The sequence below is a fragment of the Equus asinus genome, chromosome 5 (genome assembly GCF_041296235.1).
Source record: "Equus asinus isolate D_3611 breed Donkey chromosome 5, EquAss-T2T_v2, whole genome shotgun sequence".
Classification (NCBI taxonomy): domain Eukaryota; kingdom Metazoa; phylum Chordata; class Mammalia; order Perissodactyla; family Equidae; genus Equus; species Equus asinus.
This window is the reverse complement of record NC_091794.1, coordinates 57,747,765-57,765,913: the sequence shown is the minus strand read 5'-3', so window position 1 is coordinate 57,765,913 and position 18,149 is coordinate 57,747,765. Positions and strand designations below refer to the sequence as shown.

The window sequence follows — 18,149 nt, the reverse complement described above, 5'->3', positions numbered from 1 at the left end:
TTCAAGCTGAACTTGACTTTCTTTTAGCTCCTTAGATGAATCCTAGCCCCTAATACCACACTGCCAGACTACCAGACTTTGGTTCACTACCTGCCATAAGTTCATTCCATCCAAGGAACTTATTAATGAAGGCATGGACAGACCTCCTTATAACACCATTTTAATCTATTACATAGTCTGTCAACTAACACTCAGTTTTAATGAAACCAGTGCTGTATTACTTGGAATTATTAAAATCCTTTTTTTTAAAAAAAGATTTTATTTTTCCTTTTTCTCCCCAAAGCCCCCAGTACATGGTTGTGTATTTTTTGTTGTGGGTCCTTCCACTTGTGCTATGTGGGATGCTGCCTCAGCGTGGCTTGATGAGTGGTGCCATGTCCATGCCCAAGGTCCAAACCGGTGAAACCCTGGGCAGCTGAAGCGGAGCGCGTGAACTTAACCACTCGGCCATGGGGTTGGCCCCTAAAATCTTTAATGAAATTAAACTTACTCTGGAGCAATACCCTGATTAAAATTGTCATACCTCCTCTCCCCCAACCCCCAAAATAGAGAAAAAAGTACAGGAAAATATATTTCTGATGGTCAAATGTTGGTAGCATTAATCCATATTTCAATACCAGGAGCTTCTGTTTTTATTTCCACAAGAAAGTTGTTAGTATGCATCTTATTTTCTTCATTATGATCTAATCAGTCTCAATGCTGATATTCTTAACATTTCGTTTCAAGCTTAAATAGCAAACAGAAGAGCAAATTAAAAAAACACAACAAAACATTATGCTGCATATGCCTAACCACTAATGCAATTTTTCTAGTTGGTAAGCTGTTCTCATTTACGTTCCATCCTCTGACCCTTTTACAGCTCTCTCAGGCAGGATCCACATTTCTAGCCTTGCCCAGGACATCTCTACTCCCTCTGATCCTCCTTTGCTTTATGAATTTTCCAGACACATTGGCTTTCTTCTGCCTGTTGGGTGGTTAGTTATTTGGTCTCTGTATTTATCTTGTTTTTAACATTCTTGACTGCGGAATTCACGTTCGTCTCCTCTCTCATCCCTAATGAAATAAAGTAAGGCTATGATCAGCCCAATCAAGATAATAATTAAATATTCATAGCATTTTAGAGATTGTAGAACTCGTATAGCCCCCCCACTTCCAATCCCCATAACCACTCTGTGGGGAAAGAACTGGGACCCGCAGACTTGTCTACAGTAACACAGTTGCTTAGTTGTAGAGCTGGAGCTCCAACCTCCTAATTACCAGCCGGCCTGGGCTCCACCACACTAGATTCTCACTCACTCAGCAGGTGTGTGTTGGACGCAGAGCCGTACACCAGACAGTTGGGAGAAAGAGGAGTGTTCAAAAGGTGGGGAAAATCTGAAATGTGGAAAACATCGATTTTCTTTAAAGTCCGGCTGAGGAACTAAAACATAGATGTATGACTTCTATAGAAAAACTCCTGAGGAATCAGAGAATAAATACACTTTGTAATATCTACAAGATTCTAAAGAGAAGCTGAGCGGGTGTGGGGTAAAGGAGGAGTGAAAGTGGCTCAGGTTTTCGGAGGATTCTTTAGGGGAGGGCATGAGTTTAACCCCTGCAGGACAGATGAGGAGCGTGGGTTTGTGGAGAGAAGAGAGACGCTGTCTGTGTGGATGAAGGGGTGGGAGTGAACATCAGCCGCAGCCTCCCGCCACCCCATTCTCCTTCTTCGGAGTCATTTTCTGTTCACCTGCACTGTGGCTGAGCAGGTGCTAGTCCTCAGAGGAACACTTGTGCACGGCCTTTAGGGGCCAATACTTTGCACACAGTTATCTGACAGTAAACTGCAGCAGGAAACGGTGGAAATAAGTGCAGGGTTGAGTGTTGGAGGATCTAAATTCCAGGTCTTTCCTGTAGCTTAATACTGGTGTGATCTTTAGCAAATTAATCTCTTAGGGTCTCTGTTTCTTCATCTGTGAAGCTGGGCTAATAATGTCCCACAGGATTATTATGATAATAAAATATAGCATATTGGGGGAAGTTCTTAGAAATCCTATGGCAGATGCTGATCATGCTGAAGGACAGCAGACTTGGATCTTGTCTGTTCTAGACAAATTTAAAGACTCTTGGAGTGTTGTCTTGGCATATAGTATTTGGAGAGGCAGAGGGAAATTTTAAAAAATGATCTTCAGAAGCTTTGACAAGTCAAGCAACATCTATTAAATCACCCATTCTGGGCTCTGTTTGCCCTTGCTCATTCCTGCGTGAAGTGACACATTTGGTGTGGGCTGCGTGTATATATGAATAAAATAAAAGAGTGTCACTGCGTGTTGTAAAATCTAAAGGTCGCTCTCTCCTCTTCCATTACTGTATATTAATGATTTTTTTCAGGGAAAGGGGAAAATATGAAAAGATGTTACTACTTAAAGGAAAAATATTTCATTGTAATACCAAGGAATCAGGATAGATTATTAGTGATAGTATCCAATACCTTCAGATGTAAGACACTCACTTGCTTAGACTGGCTTAGCTTCTTTCCGTGCTATCCCAGTTTTGACTTCCCCACATTCCTAATTCAGCTCTCCCAGTTTTGGGAAGTAGTTAGTTGTTAATTGGAAGATGTTTCACTCTCTAGAGAGGTTAATTTGTCTCTAATGCTCATCTACTGATAAATCAGCCTGAGTGACTTAATGACAGTTACACCATCTGTGGCTTCTAAACTACTGAAAACCAATTAATGAAAAAAATATTTAGACACTTGTCTAAAAGGATTGGCTCAGAACCTTTCTCCCTCCCTTCTCTTTCTCTCTCTTTCCCTCTCAGCATCCTCTCTTCTCCTTTACGTATCTACATACCTTGATGCTTTACTCATCCACAGTTCAGGTGTCCAGCAACCTGACATACCTGAAATTCAGCAAAGAAATGGAAAGTAAGCAAGAACCACAGGCAGCCATACCGTGTCCCAGAGTTTGTGGACAAGCCCGTACAATAGAGGCTTTAGATTCTCACCTCGAATCTATATATTTTTATTTTATATTGTTCTGACCAGTTAGGTTGTATTTTCCAATGTGATAGTTTCTTTTTTAAAATTCTTTTTCTGACTTTCAGAGTGTTACACTTTTATTTCAGAAATATATAGAAATAAGTAGAATGGTATAATAAGAGAATAATAATTATCAATAATCCTACCATTGTAAACATTTTAGTATATTTCACTCTAAGAATTTTTGAAATGTGGTTGATGTCTTGCAGTTCTACATTCTGCTTTCTTCACTAAACGTTATTACATAAGCATTTCCTCATTTTATTAAAACCTCTTTATGTGAATATAATTTTAATGGCTGCATAATATTCTATTCTTTGAAAATACTGCTTATGGAACATTCTTCTGTGTTGTACATTTATGGTTTTGTTTTTGCGGTTATGAATAATGCTGCACTGAATACGGCGGGCATTTGCATTTCGTATTACTCTAAGGAATAGAGTTTAGAATTAGAATTAGGAGGTGGGGAAGGGGCTGACACCTTCAGCAGAGACACTGACAGCAGCAGGGAATAAGAGCAAAGGGTAAACCCCTAGAAAGGTGTAAAAAACAGTTATTGTATCTCCATTGTTTCACTATACTCTGTCACATAGCATTTACAGACTCTGTATTATAGAGTTGACATCATTGATCTTCATAATGGTAATTTTGATTCACAGAGAAAAGGTTCAATAATAGTTATACTCTGTATATAAAAATAGGAATTGTGTAAACAGTTTAGAAAGATTGTCATCCAAGTAGTTTATTTTTAATTTTTTACTATTACAGGAGTAAAGATGTTGTGTGGTATAATTGAAAGAGGTCTTGGAACTAAGAGACTCAGATTCTAATCCTAGCTCTGCTACCATCCAGATATGTGACCTTGAGTAAGTCACCAAACCTCTGTAAAGCCCGTTTTCCTGTAAATTGAAGTCATGAACAGAATCTCATAGATGTCTTCCGTTTCCAAACTGTGATTCTGCTGTCTTGACAATGGAAAACTCAGGTAGCCATAGTTTCTGCAAGGTTGTATGTAGCTTCATCTTGAACCTTCTGCCTGCTCTATTGCCTTTTTCTCTGTCCTCACACAGCCCAATTGATACATAATATCTGACAAAAAGAAGACCATTACTCAGCTTTCCTGGCATCTGTACATGAATATGCTCAGGCATACTTTCGTTGGTGGAACAGGGAGTGAGACTGTATGAGTCAAGCAAAACTAGGTTCTGGAAGGAGAGGTTCTGAGCCATCATTCATGGATCCTCTGTAAGATAGTTTAAGATATTTTTATTATCCTTTACTAATGCTAAGCACAATCCAGATAAGAAATAAGGTATGGTTTGCATTTGATCTATTAATGTCTTTACTTAAATTGAAGTGCAAGTTCACACCCATTTCAACAGACTGGGCTTAGCGTACAGAACTGTCAGGAAAGTAGTGGCATGATTTGAGAAGAAGAGATCAAAATAGCACTTCACACTGTCTCAAAGAGCATCATTAAGCTAAACATTCACTTTTTCTCATAGTGGGCAAAAGTTGAAGCCCTGAAATAGCAGGCGAGGGGCTCTTTCCTTGCGTTATTTATTTTATGCTAGTATATTATTGTTGTTTCTTTAAGTAATCTCAAATTGTTTCTAATTTTTTTTTAAGTTTAGGTATGAATAAATAACCTACATAGTCCCCTGTTCAGAATAAAGTAATATGGCTTGTAATGCCTTGTGTTTGAGGGAATTGTGAGGAGAATAGGCCTACTTATTTGAGAGTCGGATTCTCTGTCGCACAATCAAGAACCCTAAGGCACAGGAAACGAGAGTAAGAAGCTGCCTACTTCTCCCATTGGGAAAAGCTCCTGGGTAGACTGTCCTGTGGTAGTATCTTGCTGGAGGCCTTGAGACAGTTGCCTAAATTGCTGCTTCGATCTCCTTCTCGGAGTTAAACCCGAGACCAGCAAGGGCTTTATTTCTGTTCTTCAGTTCGCTAGAGACCCATCTAGCTTTCCAAGGAGCACAGGTTTCTACCACGTGGAAGGAGTACTTACAAGTAGAAAGTGAACCAGATACTGCGGATGAGGGAAGGAGAGAACTTGGCTGGCTTTTCATTGTGTTCACGTGGGCATCAGTTAAAGCTGGGGACCTGCACATGCATTTACAAGTGTCAGGCAGTCACATACAACTTTCCAAGAGGAGGTGAGAAAGATGGAGCAGCATTAATTTTTCAGCCTTTGCTTTGTGATTCTCTGATGCATCCTCTACATTAGAAATTCTCAGAAACTGAGCCCAGGCAAAGCTACCTGCTGTGAAGACACACCAAGTACTGTAAAGTACTTTTTGGAGAAGTAGCTTTTAAAAAGAGTCGGGGAACCTGCTGTAAGCAATTTAGGAAGTATCTGTAGGGTTACCTCCTGTTGAGCTTATTTGATGCTTCTTAAAATGGATGGTACCTAAAAGTTACATCTACGATTTAATTGAGCCATTAGTGTCAGAGTAATCAGTGATCTCAAAAGGAAAGCCATTTACTGTCGTGGGGAAAAAATTGAACACACATCAAGAAACCAAACCCAGGAAAGAGACTATAAATTATTTAGGGCCCTTTCAGGTTTTCTAAGAACATAAAAAATGCGGTAAAAGGTATTTGCAGGAAGTTCTTTACTCTAACAAATAAAGTGAATTTCTCAGTATGTTTCCCAAACAGGTCCTAAGGGAAGAAGTGGCACTAAGGTTTCCTTATGTTATATCTTCAATCAAGACCTCATTTCTGGGCTCAAAAGATATTCTTGCTTGCTGACAAGGATTTGGAAGGAAGAGAAAAACAGGGACTTAAAAGAAACTTACAAAGGGAAATTCAATGTTACTTGTGCACTTCTGACACCATCTTCTGCCTTTCTGTAAAAAATTAAATGTTTTATTTTTCCATTATAAGAGTAATATTATTATAAGAGTAATAAAAATACATTTTAGAACATTTTTAAACTATGGAAAAATAGAATAGGAAAAGATAATCTCTAATTCTACCTCTTAAACATAACTACCATCTTTAGTATATTTACTTCTAGTCATTTTTCTCTGCTGGGTTTTAATTATTTATGCCCAATTTTATATTTTTTTTTCATTTAACACTGAGATATAATTCTATTTCTCCATGCTCTTATGAACTACTCATAAAAGTAATTTGTAATGGCCATGTAATACCCTATTGAGTGGATATGCCACAGTTACCATTCCTGTAACCTTGTGATATTTCAGCATGGTCCTTTTCTTTTATCCATGTTTCAGTTCTTGTCACCATGTAGAATCCCTGAATTTGGAGGTCTGTTTCTTATCTGTGAAAAGATGAGAATGGTAGAATGATTAACAAAAACATGATGAAGACTTTTGTAGGATAGCCAATTATTAGTTGTATATCAGTGGGAGCAGAGGACGAAAGTAGGTGGTCAAAATCCACTTACAAAGTGAGAACTTCTCTCTGTCCAGTAATACCAATCATTTTAACCAAGCTGATTTGGATTTCAGTTATAATTCTTAAATTTCCCCCCTTTTTATCATGGATTTAAAAAGCCAAAAGATAAGGGGTATGGGAGTTGTAACTAAACAAAGTGACTTTGCCATCTACAAGCTAAAAAACCGTCCACATGGCTGTTTGAAAGCATGCAAACATGTGCTTCGTAAGCCTTGGGGTCAGTTTCCACGTCTGTGGCAAGATATTGTACCCGTCTCTGCTTGGTTTCTTCAACTGTAAAATAGGATGTTGGATTAGGTATTTTCTAAGTCTCTTACAGCTTTAACAATGTGTGATTCTGTCTTTGGTTCATTTAACGTTAACATTCATTGGTTCGTTCATTTATTCATTCTGTAAACATTGACTGAGCACCTACAAGCCAGGCCCTGTGCCTGCCACTGGAAATGCTCTGATGACCACGTGGCCCTTCACCCCAGGTATGTGTGTCTGTGCATACATGTGTGTGCATGTGTGTGTGGTGGTGGGTGGCCACCCACTAGAAACAGATAACTAGAGTACGGTGGAATTGTTGCTCTAGGGCGTCTGTTCAGAGGCCAGTAAATGCGTAGAGGAGGAAGGAGTTAGGTTTGGGACTAAGAAAGAGTTGTGAAATACATCAGAAAATCACAAGAGATCCTGTAAGTCTCTTGAACTGTTTATTTTGAGCTTTAATGTCAGTTGCATTTTTAAAGGCAGGCTTATTGTGAGTAATGTTTTTTTGTCTTCTTTCCTTCTGAAACTGTGGTTATGTGCGAGTGCCTCACACAGACCTTTTCTTGCCCTCTGCTTATGGCATCACCTTCCTCATTCTTAAGTGTTGCTTTCCAAATAATATTAAGTAGTTTATACTAACTAGCTTATATTAATGTGTTACCAGCATTTCCTGTTTTCTTACAAGATATCTAAAATTAAAAAAAAAATTCAGACTGAATTTTGTAAAAGTGATATGATGGGGAGTTATTCAACAAAAAAAAATCACATTCCCCAACTTCATCTTACCTTTTTAGGAGAAGTTCTTGTATGCACTTGGAAAATACATTGATCCAAGTTTTGCAGTGGGCAAATAAAATTTTAAATTTTAAAAAACTTTGCTGAGAACACTGGAAACCACAGGCTAACACTGAGATTTAGAATCAGGAAGTACCACCCCTGGTGATTACAACATTTGACCAGATCTGTGTTTGTCATTGTTTGCCACAAGGGAAGAAGTTTTGCTACCTGCTGTAAAGTAGTATTTGATTACTAGGACTGGAGAAAATGTGTACACTTCAAAGAAAATAATTGTACCAGGTGGTCACAATTTAGACAGCATTGGCTAGCCAGAGACAGGGTGCTCATGCTATCTGTATCTCTTTCTTTCTGTCCTATTGGAATTTTGTAACCAAGATTCTGTACACTTTGTTGGAATGCTTGTAATAGATTTTGGTGAATCCAAGTTAACGGTGAGACCATCAGTCTATAGGGAAAGATAGGATAGTTTTTAAAGTGCCAGAATTTTTAATGTGCTGTGACTGTCCGTGTGTAGTAGTGAGATGTAAGCAAAATGCATCCTCTGGCTAACTTTCAGACTCAGAAGAACTGTAATCGTAGGCAGCTGACTGCTGTTTAATGTCATTTTGCAAGAAAGTTCAATCTTTGGGACCAACTAGACACTCTGAAGTTTCATCTGGTGAATTGCCTCCTGAAGGCACTGCTTTCAAGCCACCTTCTAGTGCCCAGAGAAATTATCTCTGTGTTCTTCCTTTAGTTAATGTCCTTGTCTCAAGGCTGTGTGGTTTTGGCCTCTGATGAGGCTAGTTTGATGAGCAGTTTCTGCAGTATATACCCTCAAGAAGCACCTGAATGTGCTCCTGAAATTCTGTAATCAATCCAAGGGAGCTGTAAATCAACCGTGGAGAAATCACGAGGACCAACACCGTTCATTCAACACAAGCATGTGCTGTGTACCGCGTTCTGGCCATGTGCTGGGAGTCTAAGAAACGGGGAAGGACAGACGAGTTAGTAGTCTTTTCACTTTGAATTTATTTCTGATCTTCACTGTTGTCTCCATAAATCCATCTTCTAAGACCTGCTTCAAAATGGCACCTTAACTTAACTGGCTCCTTCCTTACCTGAGTCAGAGCTTTCCATTCTCTGACCTCAGCCCTTGTCATTTACAGAGGTAACACAATTGACATGTTTGTAATTTATACCCTACTTGCTTCCTGAAAGTTTGATTTGCCATACGTACAATAACAATAGAAAATCAAAGCCAAAAAAAGAGAGGAAAGCAAATGTACTAACCATGAAGAATAGACAAAATAAAACAGTTTTTCACTGGAGACAACTTCTCTTCTAGTAGTAAAGTTTATGGAGACATTTTCACAAGCTGCCTTGTATACTGGACATTGCCCAACATTCTCTCAGCCTGAGTGCCCCAAAAGCAGAGCCTGAAACAAAGGCCTGAGTGCAGATTGTTAATTTAGGAAGGCAGTCCCAAGGAGCAGGAGTGAGGGGCATTGGCAGGAGGAAGGGAAAAGAGAAACAAGGGAAGGAAAGCTCCTATGAGGACACTTTATGGAGCTGGCCTCTCCTGAGGGCCACCGCTGCTCAGGCCTACCAAGGGAGCTGATGAATAGCATCCCAGAACCATCGCCACGAGGGGAAGGGGGAGGCGTGTAGCTACTAGTCTCATCCCCTCATTTGTCAAGGGTAGCTCCACAGACATTAGCTTCCCTGCACTTCTGGCTTCCATATGCCTAAGTGCTGCTTGGGTTCTGCGGGCATCCCTCACCTTGGCATCAGAGAAGCTTTGGGAAAGGGAGCAAGTGATAAGTGGTTCAGACCAAGGCTGCATCTGGGCTGAACTGTTCCCTGTGCCAGTGGCTGGTTTAAGAGGTGGGACCAAGAGAGTGTGAAATGGTACCTAGGGGATGTCCCATACGAGCACAACAGGTGAAATCTTAAAACAACTTTACAGGAAATACGTGAGTTCATCTTATGGGCATTTGTTATGTAACAACCATCTACAAAAGCTGAGGTTGTGTTATTCATGTTTTTCAAAGCTGCTGTAGAGCATGCGGCTATGTCCAATGCAGAGAGTGTTCAAATGACTTTATTGAAAATCTTACACATAGCAGAAGACAAAAGGAGAGGGAGTTTTGTTTGATCTACCAGTTGGCAGCTTCCCAGCTCAAACCAAAATAATTGACTAATCCTCATTTTTATGATGAATAGAGTCAAGTCCCTGGGCCCTTCAGCCCACGTGGCACAGTGAGATCCAGCTTTCAGACTGGGTTGTGTATTTTCATATGTCTAAAAAATAATTACTTTCTGTAGATAACTTAGGACAGTAGTTACTCTAGAGAGGAGAAGCTGGGGAAGGAGACAACTTTTCACTGAATCCTCTTGTTATGTTGTTTGAATTTTTAACTTTCTCTATTTTCTGGGGTTTTTTTTAAGCTTTTTGTGGGGGGGGGGGAGATTAGCCCTGAGCTAACATCTGCTGCTAATCCTCCTCTTTTTACTGAGGAAGACCAGCCCTGAGCCAACATCCGTGCCCATCTTCCTCCACTTTATATGTGGGACGCCTGCCACAGCATGGCTTGACAAACAGTGCCATGTCCACCCCTGGCATCCGAACCGGCGAACCCCGGGCTGCCAAATTGGAACATGCGCACTTAACCGCTGTGCCACCGGGCCGGCCCCTATTTTCTGTCTTTTTTTTTAATTTACAAAAAATTAATAAAACTAAATAAAACCTTCCTGGTACATTTTTGCTTATCTTCCCTGCTGGAAATGGAGTATAATAAGGCAGAAAACCGTTCTACCTGTTTCCAATAAAACTTTTCACCTCTAAGTCATATATACCCTTGGAATAAGCCAAGAAGGGAACTCAGCACAAGGCCAGTTACCATGGAAATGCAATGTCAAGGTCAGAGAAGGTCAGTAGTGAAACCAACTCAGTACTGTGCCAAGTGAGCACCTAGGCTTCAGGGCTTCTGCCGTAGGGTTCTTGGGAGTCTTCCTCCCCTGAGCCAGAGCTGGTCCTACAGTCCAGGGAGGGCTGGCCTTATGGCAAAAAAAAAAAAAAAAACATTGATCTGGAAGAGAACAGGATTCATGGGCGTGAGCTGGAAGGTTCAGCAGTTTCTGATCCCACTTCCTGTTGGTTGCCTCCGCTTCACCCCAGACCTTGATCCTCCTGTGTCTGACAAGTTACCTGATTTACTGCCTTACTTGGCCTTTTTCCTGAATTGCAGTCAAACCTCTACTGATTTTCTTTCAAGGCAGTATAGTGGAAAGAGCCTGGGTTTTGAAGCCAAACTGACTTGATGATAATTCCTTATGATATTATGCCTAAAGGGGCTTTTTATGAAGATTAAAAATAATGTATGGAAGATCACAGACATATGATAGACACTAACAGTGATGGCCTTTCTGTTACCCATCTTTGCATTTACTTAACTTGGCGTGTACTTAGCCTAGTATACAGGGTATTTTTTCAGTCCCCTTCATAGTGGAGAGGATTGTACTTTGTACTTGTACTTTGTGTAAATTAGCTTCTTGCCCAGGACACAACAGAACCCAGCAAAATACTGGCTCCAACAGCCTCCTCTTCTTTCCTTGCCCTGTCCTGGATGGAAAAGCAGTTCCTCAGGTTAAGTGTATTTGTACTAATCATGACCTACTCAACTCCCAAAGGCCCCACCTCCTCATACCATCATGTTAGGCATTAAAATTTCAACATGAGAATTTTAGGGGGACACAGACATTCAGACCATAGCGCCCAGGACCTCTATAGTCGTGAAATCGCAGTTTTTCATAGTTTTTCATAGGAATATCCTGAAGGCTTTGAGATTAAGGCATATGATGCTCTAGATGGTAACAGTCTCTGTCTCTGTCTCTCCCTCCCTCTCCTCCTCCTCCATCGTTTCCTTACTCCCTACCCCTCACTTTATTTTTCTGTTTCTTTCCTTTATCTTCTAAAATTTATCACATATTAAATTTTTATACTTATTAAATATTTTGAATGCTATACTGTTTTCAATTTTTAAAATGAATGAGTAGAATAACTAGATAAATTGTTTTTATATTTGACTCAGCAGTTGCCTTCACTAAAAAAGGTTCTGATCTTTATTGCTTCTTGGCTGCCTCTTCCATTGTGTGGAGAAAAAGTAAAGAAGCAGAAATGAGGAAGTCACTGACTGTCTTGTGCGTCTATTCCACTTTTTACTGTGCCATAATTTCCCTTATTTGTGGTCTTCCACCTTTCTACCAAATCCCCATCTAGGGTTCTTTGTTCTCAAAGAAAACTGCAGTAAACAAGTAAGCATCTCATTGTGTCAGCATTAGTGGGAGAAGACTGTGGATGGAACTAACATGTTACCTTCCCCCGTTTCCTAGAGACTGCTTCATTGTGGCTAGATTTTTTTTTTAATGTTTTGAGAAAAACATTATTTTTGAGGGAATTCTATTTTTAACCTATCACTCTTTAAATTGCTTTCTGATTTAGAGGAAATTCAATCTGAGATTAAGCATTAAAGAGCTAGGAAAAATGAAAATGCGCTCACAGAATTAGAGATGCATTTGATTTTTCCACTCAAGACTCAGCTTGTGAAGAGTATTGGCCCACATAAATAGAAAGAAATAAACTCAGCCAAATATGCCCACTGTCTGCAGGCCTCTGTGTGTTTAAAAATCATACCTGAAAGTGTTCGGGGCCTGGTGTAATTGTATTTGCAAATAAAGTGCAGGAAGGTCTAGTGCTCAGAGTACAATTAGGCATGTTAATTTTCCCTTTTTGCTGTAATGTCAGTAACTTCAAACCACTTTGGTTGACTGTACTCCCTTGTAAACCTTCCCCTCTAGGGGAAATCAGTATTCCAGAGCCACCAAAGAAAATCAGCTTGTCTAAAAATAGTTGCCTGTTGACAAGATTTTAGCAGATTTTTTTTTTATCATATGAAAGCTTTACAAAATGGAATGAGGTCAGCTATGACAGATGTGGTCAAATCCACTTCTAATCTGTAAATCCCTGTCTAGCTGCAGTTGTGCTAATGTTTAAAGGGGTATTTTGAAGTTGTACTGAATTTATGACATTGTCAGCATTTTGCTGTATTGCTAAGCATTTGGGGGTTCTCAGTTGCTTTCTGGGCTTTGGCAATCAGTGTACGTTCACCGGCACCCACTGGCTCCTACTTACTAGAGTCTGAAGGTTGTGTTTTGCTCTGCTTTTTATTTGTTGGGAATTGTTTTCTAACAGCCCAAAATGCTAAAACTGGTTTACTATAATACTCTTTATGTCAGTGGTTCTCAACGAGGGGCGATTTCCATCCTCCGACATTGGGCAATGTCTGGAGGCATTTTTGGTTGTCACAACTGAGGATGGAGAGTGGGAGGAGGGCTAGTGGTATCTAGTGGGTAGAAGCCAAGGATGCTGCTAAATATGCTGTAATTTCAGGACAGCCCCACACAGCAAAGAATTATCTGGCCCAAAATGTTGATAGTGCTGAGGTTGAGAAACGACTTTAGAGCAATAGTCCTCAACATTTGTTAGCATATTAGAATCGCCTTGAGGGGTTTATGCCCAGACTGCACCCAGGCCAGTTAAGTCAGAATCTCTGAGCAGTGGGACCCAGGCCTCAGTATTTTTGATTCTCCCCAGGTGATTCCAGTACAGCCAAGCTGGGGAACTGCTGCTTTAGAGCAGACCTTTGTAGGGGGCAAGATGAGCTTAGGCATCATCCCAGATAGTGTCCTTACAGGTCTCTTTAAAAAGTGGTTTGATTTTCAGACAATGTCCCATTATAGTGTTTTAGTGAGGTTCAGATTAATTTTTGATAACTTTTTATATTCTCTAATGCCAGTGCTTAAAACTTGAGAAACTGGTATTCTTAGTGCTATATTGGACGTTTAGTTTCCCCTGGTTCTATACGATAAAATATGTTCTTTCTCCTTCTATTGAGTGGAGATAACAAGTATTTCCTGGTAGCTTTAGTTGGTAAAGTTCTCCCTGACAACGTTTGGGGTTTCAAGCATTGGTGATGGGCTTTCCTTTAAGGTTTCTCATGTGTCCTTTACTCCTTGATGAACAGGCCTCGTCATTTGTTTGTGCCTGAATTGGCGTGCTATTTAAAGGAGCTAAAGTGTCTAGAGAATATTTTATTCAAATTTTTGCCCTTCCGTTCCTTTCTTAACCTTTTTCTCTCACCAAAAATTAAATCTTAAAATAGAGCGGACAGTCATTCTAAACTCTAATGGCACAGGTTCTCAGGGAACCCCCCAAAAAGTCATAAATGCATCCTAAAGCTTTTGATAGTCGGGGTAGATTGAACAATTCTTTGTGATGTATTAGATGGTAAACACAATTCCATTTATAAAAACCTGCCCAGTAAGCAGTAACACTGTTCTCTTCCACGTTTGTCTCAAGCCTCAGTAGAGAAAAGTTTGTTGAACTCTGGAAAACATCCAGCTTCTTCAAAGAAATAGAGCATGGTGTTACTCATGGAGAGCATTTGATATTTGGTTCTTTAACTTGCTCTGCTACCTGCACCCCACAAGCTGTCAGTAGATGCTGGAGAGGATCGAAAGGGATGGGAGTGAGGCAGGCAGTGGGGTGACTGCAGAGCCCAGAGGCTCCGCATCCTGTAGGTTAGTCGGCTTCCTCAGGCAGCACAGGGACAGGCTCAGGTTTTCTGGGGCCTGAGATGTACACAATTTGGAGAAGGCTCTTTAAGAAAAAACAACAAAAATTATGCACAAAATACAGATTTATTTAGGATGAGAAAATAAAGCACAATAAATTGCAAATTTAAAGAGCTAACAGATACCCAACTATCTCAGAACCTAGAAAAATAACAGTATTTTTATTAATTAATTGCCTGACATGCTCTAGTCTGACCTGTGTCTAGTTTTTCTCACATCTTTTGGCAACATACTCTTTGGTTGCCTCTTTGTTATGATGACAAGTTTGTTACATTATTTCCTGTAGAGGGCTAGGAAGATAATTCCATCTCTCCTTTACAATGGTTGAACAAAACTTGTAGGATTTTGTTTCTTTTGTTTTAATTGATACTTTAGAAAGTCTCAGCTTTTCAACTTGATATTGATAACATTGTCTAAATTTTTAGGATTTCTGCCAAACCTGAGAAAATGTCTGTCAAAGTTTCTTATATATATGAGATAAGAGATTTTAGGTCATTTGAAGTTTTCTGATGCAGTGAGCAGTCATAAATACTCTTTGAATTTGTAGCCCTCATTAACCAATTTGTTGTTACAGTTGATACAGTATGAGTTTTATTTATCTTCACTGAATGTCAAATTATCACTAAGAACCTGTTGAGATGTAACAGAGTGAGGCCATTTCAGGTCAAGGAAGAGCACAGGTATGAGCTAGCATGGGCGTGGTGTCCCGTTTGGATGGATGAAGCATACAGATGGCTGCAGTGGGCAACAGGACTAGGAAGGTGTGCTGCAGCCAAGGATGCAAGTGGGAAAGAGTGTCAAACTTGGCAGGTGCCTCAGGCTAGACTATCTGTTGTACCTTTAATTTAAGGAGTACAAGGCCATTGGTGAGCCACCAAGCATATGAAAGGCAGCACGGTGAAATGTTAACATCACTGGCCTTAGAGCCAGCCACATTCTGGTTTGAATCCTAGCTCTTTCCCCGATGGGCCTGTGAAACCTTGCTAGCAAGAATTAACTAGATGCGAAAGTAACTGTGAACCCCATAAATATATTCACTATGCCCAAAATTGATGTATCACCAACTCAGGTCCCCCTCAGCTGCATCCCAACTGGAGGCCATTCTAACATCATTCTATTCGAGGGGAAGTAGGACCAATGGGAGGGCAGAGTGAAAAGAGACAGCGGTCTTACCAGATTACTTCGCCAAATTTTCCAAAAACATCTGACTCAGGGCTTATGTAAGGGAGGGGCCCCTCAAGTTTAAGCCTAATTAGCTTCAAGTAAACCTGCCTCTGGTGGGGCCTTACTCTTCCTCTCCTATGTAGTTTCAGAGTCAGACAGATGATTTTCAATGCAGTTACTTAGGCTGTTGCTATCGTTGCTGACAGTACTGTAGGAAAGACATACTTGGACTACATTTTAGACTAGCTGATAAAATCCAAGCGAAGGAGCGTAAATGTCTGATTTCAAGACTCAAACAGAAGGCAGGGTGCTTATTTAGCGCAGGCCAGAATCTAGTGCCAATCACAATATGATCAGCCACCCTTTCCAGTCCAAAAGTGAGAGCTGTTGACAAGTGGAGTCTAAAGGGTGCGGCAAGACAACAGGATTGAAGCAGTAGTTGATCTTAAAGTTTCTAGAGGAGAGCAGAGTTGTAGGAGTAGGAGGCCCATAGCAACCAGGAATCTGGGCTGTGAAATGTAGTCCTCAGTCACTCGGGTGTGAGCCCTGTCCCAGGAGCCTATTTAGCTGTGGGAAGCGGAAGCTAGGGAAAGAGACACATTAGTGCTTTAAAACAGTGGCCTTGAAAAAAGACAGTTTACTTGTCTTGTACAAGAATTTTGAAAACTACAGTCCCTTCTTGCACATTTATAAATTTACATAAAAAACCGTTCATCGTAAGTTTAAATAATTACAAAGGGTGTAGTTTCTACCATATTATATATGAGCTTTAAATATTTTAATCAAAATCTTGAGCTAAAAATTTAGATGATAAAATTTGGGGGAAATAGCTACTATTTAGCCTGATTGTCAAAGTCAGTCCTTACTGTCAAACAGAAGGGCTAAATTAGACTGACTTTCTATCAGAAAATATCTGTCTTCATTTTTCACTTCAAAGTAAAGATATTAAAACAGCTCCCTATAAAAATCATCTTATGTCTGAATTCTAATTCTAAGATATCTGGATGATGGATGAATGGGTGGATGGATAGAAGGAGGGAGAGGAGAAGGGAGGAGGAAGGAGGGAGCTAGGAAGCTAGATGGATAGATAACGTCTGAGTGACACCTTGCCATAAGTATGTCAGCTAGATGAAAGAATGCACTTTCAGAATCTCCCTTTGCTGGTCCTCCAGTAAGTTTTTACACTCTGGGCAATATCACATAGTAAGATTCTTGATTGATGTGGAAGATACTATTCTTTTATACTGTGATAGTGTAACCAAGTGAAAGGGGGCTCGTTCTGCTCGCTGCAACCTGGTGCCAGTCACTTGCAAACTAGCCAGTGGTCGACAAAGGAAAATTTATACAATTAGCTAGTATAATTGGAAGATAGTGGACTAGTGTCCTAAAGAACCATCTTCCAATCGTACAGAATCTTGAGGCAGTTATATAGGGGAAAGAAATGGGCAGGAAAGGAGGGGGTTAAGGATGTCGACTATCTGGTGTGACAAACTTCAGGGCACCACATTATCTCTTTCTTCTGTCATTTGTGATGGGTACCACCATAGGATTTTTCTTTCTGGAGGTCGTCATGTTCCTGGGGAACTCAGAGAACAAAGTTGTCTTGTCACAGCTGGGGGATGTACATAAGCAAGAGTCTCAGAATGAGCAGATGATGTATTTTGCACCAGGGAGAGGTGCTTAATCACCTAGGCTGCGTGCAGGCGAGAAGGTATTCACAGAGACTAGTGAGTCAGGGTCCTGGTTACAGAATTGCTTCCTTTCCTAAGATGGCTTCCCTCATGCTAACTTAAGATCTAGCTGTTACAGGAGGAAGGCACTTATGAAAGGGAAGGTGGGCAAGGAGAACCAGCAGAGATGTCATCTCAAGCAGACCTAAGTTGCAAGAGAAAAGTCTAGGAAATGGGATCTGAAAATTGGTTTCATTAAAACTCTATGTCCATGTGTGTTCTCGGGAGTTTTTTATATCCCTAGGCATAAAATTAAGGAAGTCTACTCTAAAACAATAGCTTTTTACCTGGCTGAACATCAGTCAGAAGCCCTTAGGGAAGGACTACCTAGATAAATTTGTTTTGATACATTTCTCAATATGATAAGAAATTTGTATAAATCTGATAGTGGTAACTAGCCTCTCATATCATAATCCCTTTGATAATATTTCAAAGTCTAGTTAGACTTTTAGAATAAGTGTTCCTAGTTTAACCTAAATTGGCTTTAAATCCTGGCACATCCAGTTATCAGCTATATAACCTTAGGATAATTATTTAACTTCTCCAATTAATAGTTTCTTCAGCTGTGAAATGGAGCTAATAAAGAAGGGTACCTACAATATAGGATTGCTGTTAAGATTAAATGACATAATACATGCAAAGCAGTGTGCAGGGGTTACATGCATGGGATATTTGTTTGTTTATGGCTAAGGGGAGAGGAATGGATCTCTTTTTAAAATGGGTTCCTGGGGCCAGCCCAGTGGCGCAGTGGTTAAGTTCGCATGCTCCACTTCAGCGGCCCGGGGTTCACCAGTTCGGATCCTGGCTGCAGACATGGCACCGCTCATCAGCCATGCTGTGGCAGGCGCCCCACATATAAAAAAGTAGAGGAAGATGGGCACGGATGTTAGCTCAGGGCCAGTCTTCCTCAGCAAAAAGTGCAGGATTGGTAGCAGATGTTAGCTCAGGGCTAATCTTCCTCAAAAAAACAAAACAAAACATAAAATGGTTTCCTAACATATAGGATGGACATGCACCCAAGGACAATGGAGATGTGATAATGTCATGCACGGATGCCTTCTGAGTCACCACCT

At 40.3% G+C, this 18,149-nt stretch overlaps 1 protein-coding gene across 8 annotated transcripts in view; it reads left to right on the top strand.

The window, feature by feature from the left end:
* The window catches only part of PPM1L (protein phosphatase, Mg2+/Mn2+ dependent 1L), a 256,846-nt gene that overhangs the window by 176,077 nt on the left and 62,620 nt on the right, over positions 1–18,149 (top strand). The gene's annotated exons all lie outside the window — the stretch shown is intronic.